The following is a 5,942-nucleotide window of genomic DNA, read 5'->3' as shown; positions in this document are numbered from 1 at the left end:
ATTTAAAATTGAAAGCACAAGTGCACAGGACATCTGTGAGTTGCGACAGAGTTGTGCAATTTGACCAGGAGAACAGGATGGGGACGTGATGCTACAGGACCATTCTTAAAGAAGAACACTCTTAAAAACATTTTTTTCTTTTTTTAAATTAAATTATTAAAATAAGTTACCACCCACAAAACTGCCACCCACTGTTGACCTCCCTTCTCTCCATATGACATTGGGCCTTACACATTAACACACACCCTGTCAAGCATTATTGCTTGCATGTATGTATGCCTTTATTTTGTTGACCAGGATAGTCCTACTGGGCAAGACAGTCCCTTTTCAACAGAGGCCCATGGAGAAAAGCTCCAAACAATGGGAATAAAAATAAATACAGTAATGTTATAATACATAGAGTTTAAAGACTACATTACAAATAGGGAGAAAATCCAGTAATGGTTCAATAAATTGAGTTGTAATGCAAGACTATATTAAGAATATAAACAACACAGAGTAATAGTCTAATACATAAGGATATTAAAATAACAATCTTTAGCAGTGATATTCAATTTTTGCAACATTAAAATGATGTAACTTTATCATATATTTGAAATATATGGATGCAGAATAGGGGTAAGTAGCAGGAAATAGATGGAACGGTAGAGAAATAGGAGGACATGACCACTGGCTACTGCCTGTAGTGGAAGTCTGCATGTCACTTCCCTTTAGATGTGGTCATTAGCATTACAGAAACAATGGCCAATTACTATAAAGCATATTCCTCCCTTAAGTTTACTTTACATAGTAGTGGTAAATTATAACAGTACTATGATTTGGCAAGGATACATGTCTTTAAAGTCATAACCTCAAACATTCAGCAAAAAACATTTAATCAAGTCAATGCCAATAACATTTTAAGAATAAGTCCACTTTTGAGGTGCTCTCATATATGAACCACTGTAAGGACTTGGCTTGTGCAACCCCTGTGGATTTGTATGTTTTGTCATGAGTGGGTCCTCCTGGGGGTGTCAGACCTTGCCTCAAAACCTTTTTCTGCATCTGGCTCTTAGTAAGTGAGGAAGGTATCTCTGTCTCCATTCATGCCTCATTTTTGTATACACTGGGAAGCATGGCATCCTGGAACTTGGCACTGGTGTTTTCGTGAAGGTGCCTCTGTTTTTTTTTTTTTTTTTTTTTTTTCCCAGTAATATAGACTATGAACAACCCAGTGTGGCTAACCATAGTGTCACATCCATTGGTTGTATCTACTGTTTCACTGTGCCCTGGCCCTCATATCACTTAGATTTAAGATATCACTGACATAGACTGCAGAAAATTACAAAAGACTGCTAGTCACATTCTAAGCCATCTCCTCTTAAGAATTTGGGCTGGCTGAAAGGTTATTTTGTGGCATTAAACAAGGCTAGGTAGCAGTCCTGCTTTCTTTCCATGATACATCTTTTCATTATGTTTTTCACTGCTTTGATGGCCATCTCTACTTACCCATTTGACAATGTGTATTCTGGGCTTGTCTTTGACTGGCCAAATCCCCACTTAGCAAGAAACAATTTGAACTCCATGCTTTTACACTGTGCCCCACTGTCTGATATGATTATTTCTGGCATTCTGTTTCATATAAAAACTCCTTCTAGCCCCATAATGACAGAACAGGAGGGGATATCTGTAAGTATGACAAGTGCTAGATATTTTGAATGGATTTCACACAGATGAGATATTGAGCTTTCCTGAATTGGAAGATGTCAGTGACCAGTGCCACTCTGCTCTATGGCCTGTCATGGACCTCACGTGAGATCTTGTCTTGTTTGGGCTTATTCCTCTTGTACATTTACTCTATCTGCATGAAAAAATCATTACTTTTTTTTCTATCTGTGTTGATATGCCAGGCCAAAATAAAATACGTACAGCTCATTTTTATACTTCACCATGCCCAAATCAACTTCATGTATTCATGCATTTTCTGCAGTATTTGCTTCCTCAGGGGTATAGGAACAATCACTCAGCTGGATTGTATGGCAGTCCCTTGCTATGGCTAACCTCATCCCTAAATACAAAGTGCAGTTAGATGAAGAAAGCCACCTTACATATCTAATTTGGCCACACTTTCACCACTGTTCTCTTTAGAAGTTGTATTTCATGGTCACTCTATGTGTACCTTAAGAACTCCTGCTATTGGTTCCTGTCATATGGAATGATATGTTGATATTGACAATATTTCTTCCTCAATATCAAGAAGTTCTTCCTTTGTTTCATTCAGGTGTTTTCCACATGCACCAGTTTTCTGACTTGTATTACATTGTAATGTTAAACCTCTGTAGACTTAGCATCAAACACTGTACACTTAATACTGTTCTGTGAAGCAGCTTGTGTAAGATGATCTGTCAGGTTCAACAATTAATGGCCTCTCTTCGATATATTTGTGTCACCTCACCACTGAACTAGTAATCAAGAAGCCTCAATCCTCACCACTGGCACCAATGGGGGATGTACACTGAGAGAATGACAAGATACACACACAGTATTACCAGATGCAGCTCTCTGCATTAAGTGCAATTTCCCTTAAGAGCGCACAGAGACCACAGTCAGTCCAGGGCTGGTTCCTCCCTCTTTCTCCAGATCCCCAGTAAGACTCCCTACTGGCACAGCTATAGAGTTGAGATCTCAGCTGAGTGGCCAAGCCAAGACCTCCAGCACCATCACTGTCCAAACAGGGCTTTGTTTCCCTGCCCAAGTAGCTGACACACACACTCTTTGAGGTTTGATTTACACACACACACACACACACACACACACACACACACACACACACACACACACGGGAATGGCTGGCACAGGTTTACTAGCTATGCCCCCTTTTGCCCATACTATAAAGTAGTTATCACTGTCACCAGCCAGCTCCATATCAGCTACTTTAAGGCCCTCAGCAAAGGGTGTCCAATCTTAATGTGTAATGTTACTATTAATAAAATGGTAGTTTGACCAAGAGCAAGGCTATTAGGAGTGGCCCACAGTGTCACCAAATAAATATGCAAGTACTCTCAGAACTTAAATATCTCTAGACAGTTCAGCCACAATGAAATGTTTAAATATAATTAATAATAAATAATAAAAGAACAAGAAAATACTAAATATATATTTGCAGTGACAGAGTTCAAAATCACAGGAAATATTTAAAACAACATTGCAGGACAGTCTCAAATAACAGTTACTCTTTCCTAGACACTTACTTACAGAGCAAGGCAGATGTGGTGAATGGATCTTCTCTAGTTGTTGTCAGGTCAAAGACAGAATGCAGAATGCTGTGTCTAACTCTCAGAGACTTCTTAAATTAATATCTTAAATATTACTGCTGGGATAGCTTGCAGAATGACATAATTTTCTGTCATCTGACTCTATCCCAGATGAAACCCCATTGCTGGAAGTGAGCAGTATTTAGCATCTACCTGTGAAAACACATAGACCTCAGATCTTTGGCAAATCCTGAAAGTCATAAAGCAATCGCATTCCTTCACACTTCAAAACTAGTAATTATCTCACTTTAAAGACAATACAGAAAGCTCCCTAGTTTTAGACATTGTGTCTCCTTGTGGCATTGAAACTGAAAGATATCATCTTTTATTACTTAGCCATAAAGTAATTTAATTTCAGATATTTTTCTAAAATTTACTAGACTGAGGTTAACCTCTTGTATCCCAGTTTCCACTGTTAAAATATATACATATAAACAACTGCAATAGTGCATGTACATTTCTGTTCTATTCCATTACAGCACACTGTGGACACATTTCAAGCACTTTGTAAATACCTTCAAGCAGTTTGATATACATGTGACATATAGTTCTAATACATTTGTAACACAAGCATCCTATATACATCATGTTGATATCCACAAATGGCATATAATTATTTACAAAATTCCAGATAGCTAGGCTGGCAGTATCTCCAATCATCACACTTCTTCCCCCTTCAAAAACTCAAGCTAGTTTTTCAAGTGACCCTTGAGAAACATTGCTTGAGAGGGATGAGCCTATCTGGGAATACTGTATCCCATACCCTGTCTTGAGATCCCAAATGCCTTTGCATTGCTGACCCCAGTACAGTGTTGCACTGTCATATCATATGCCTGCAATCCTAGGCACCACCATAGTAATTTTTTGATTTTGCTAGCTGGCTCCCTGTAGCCATAGATCCCCCTCAGACTCCTCCTGCCTTCTACTGCAAATACTTAGCACCATGGCCTCCTTATCATGGTAAGGTTTCATCATGTTAACATGGTACAGTTTGTTCCCCTGCCTCCTGCCTAGCAGTTCTACCATGTAGTTAACATCACTGACCTTCCTTACCACTTTGAAAGGTCTCTCTTAAGCTGCCTGCAGCTTGTTGGGTCTGGCAGGAATGAGAACCATAACCTGCTTCCTCACAGTATACTCTCTAGGTCAAGCATTCCTGTCATACCAGACATTTTTCTGCTGTTGGGTTTCTGACAGGTTCTCCTGGGCCAAGCTCATGAGTTTCCTGAGCCTTGTCCTGAGGTTTAGGACATAAGCCACAACAGACTCCTTGTGGGATTCACACTCACCCTCCCATTCTTCATGAATCAAATCTAGAGATCCCCTCACCCTATGCCCATACACAACTCAAAGGGTGAAAAACTTAAGGATTCCTGGGGCACCTCTCTGTAAGCAAACAACAGATGGGGAAAATATTTGTCCCACTCCCTCATGAACTGGTCTGTAAATGCCCATATCATGGTCTTTAGTGCAGAGTTTAACCTCTCCACAAGACCCTTAGTCTGGGGTTGGTAGAGGTGGTCTTTAGGTGCTTCACCTCACAGTGCTTCAGGTCTGACATGAAATTGGCACCTCTGTCAGTATTTCGTTTGGGAAACCTGCCCTGCTGAAAATCTATAAAAAAGCATTTTCCACCTTTTCTGCCTCAATGGAGGACAGAGCCACTGCCTCAGGATATCTGGTAGCATAATCTACTACCACTAGGATATACTTCTTTCCTGTGGAGCTGGGGTACTCAGAGCCCCCAAAATATCCATAGCTACTCTCTGAAATGGCTCCTCAATCACAGGCAAAATCATCAAAGGCACTTTGACCTTGTCTCCTGCCTTGCCTAACTTTTGGCACTGCTCACATGTCCTGCAGTACCCTGTTACATCTCTGGAAATCCCAGGACAATAAAAGTTCTGCATAATACATCTCTTTGTATGCTTTATGCACATATTACCTGCAAAGGGAATGTCATGGGCTATGGCTAGAAGTGTTAGATGGCAGGCTCTCGGCACTACCAATTGTTGTATTCTCTCACCCTCTAGTCCTCCCTCAGGGGTCCACTCTCTATACAGTAACCCTTTGTCCCAGTATACAGATTCCCCCTTTCCTTGAGAATTAGGTGCCTCACTGACTACCTCCCTCGGGCCTTGTAATGTAGCTTCAGAGAGAGGAGTCTCAAATAAATGAAGAAAAATACCTAAACTAAGCTTTGCTACATTCTTGACTATATCTAAGTGAGTTACTATTCCCTAGAAACTTACTTACAGAGCAAGGCAGACATGATGAATGGATCTTCTGTAGTAGTTGTCAGGTCAAAGACAGAATACAGAATGCTGTCCCTCACTTTCAGAGACTTCTTAAATTAATATCTCAAATATTACTGCTGGGATAGCTTGCAGAATGACATAATTTCTTGTCATCTAACTCTATCCCATGTGAAGCCCCCACTGCTGGAATTTAGCAGTATTTAGCATCTACCTGTAAAAATACATAGACCTCAGATCTTTGGCAGATCCTGGAAGTCACAAAACTTTGCATCCCTTCACATTTCAAAACTAGTAATTACTTCACTTTAAAGACAATACAGAAAACTTCCCAGTTTTAGACATTCTGTCTCCTTGCTGCATTGAAACTAAAAGATATCATCTTTTATTGTTT

Source organism: Protopterus annectens, chromosome 7.part1 (assembly GCF_019279795.1).
Source record: "Protopterus annectens isolate FY-2018-M chromosome 7.part1, PAN1.0, whole genome shotgun sequence".
Lineage (NCBI taxonomy): Eukaryota > Metazoa > Chordata > Ceratodontiformes > Protopteridae > Protopterus > Protopterus annectens.
The sequence above is the reverse complement of the archived record's forward strand: the minus strand, read 5'-3'. Positions refer to the sequence as shown.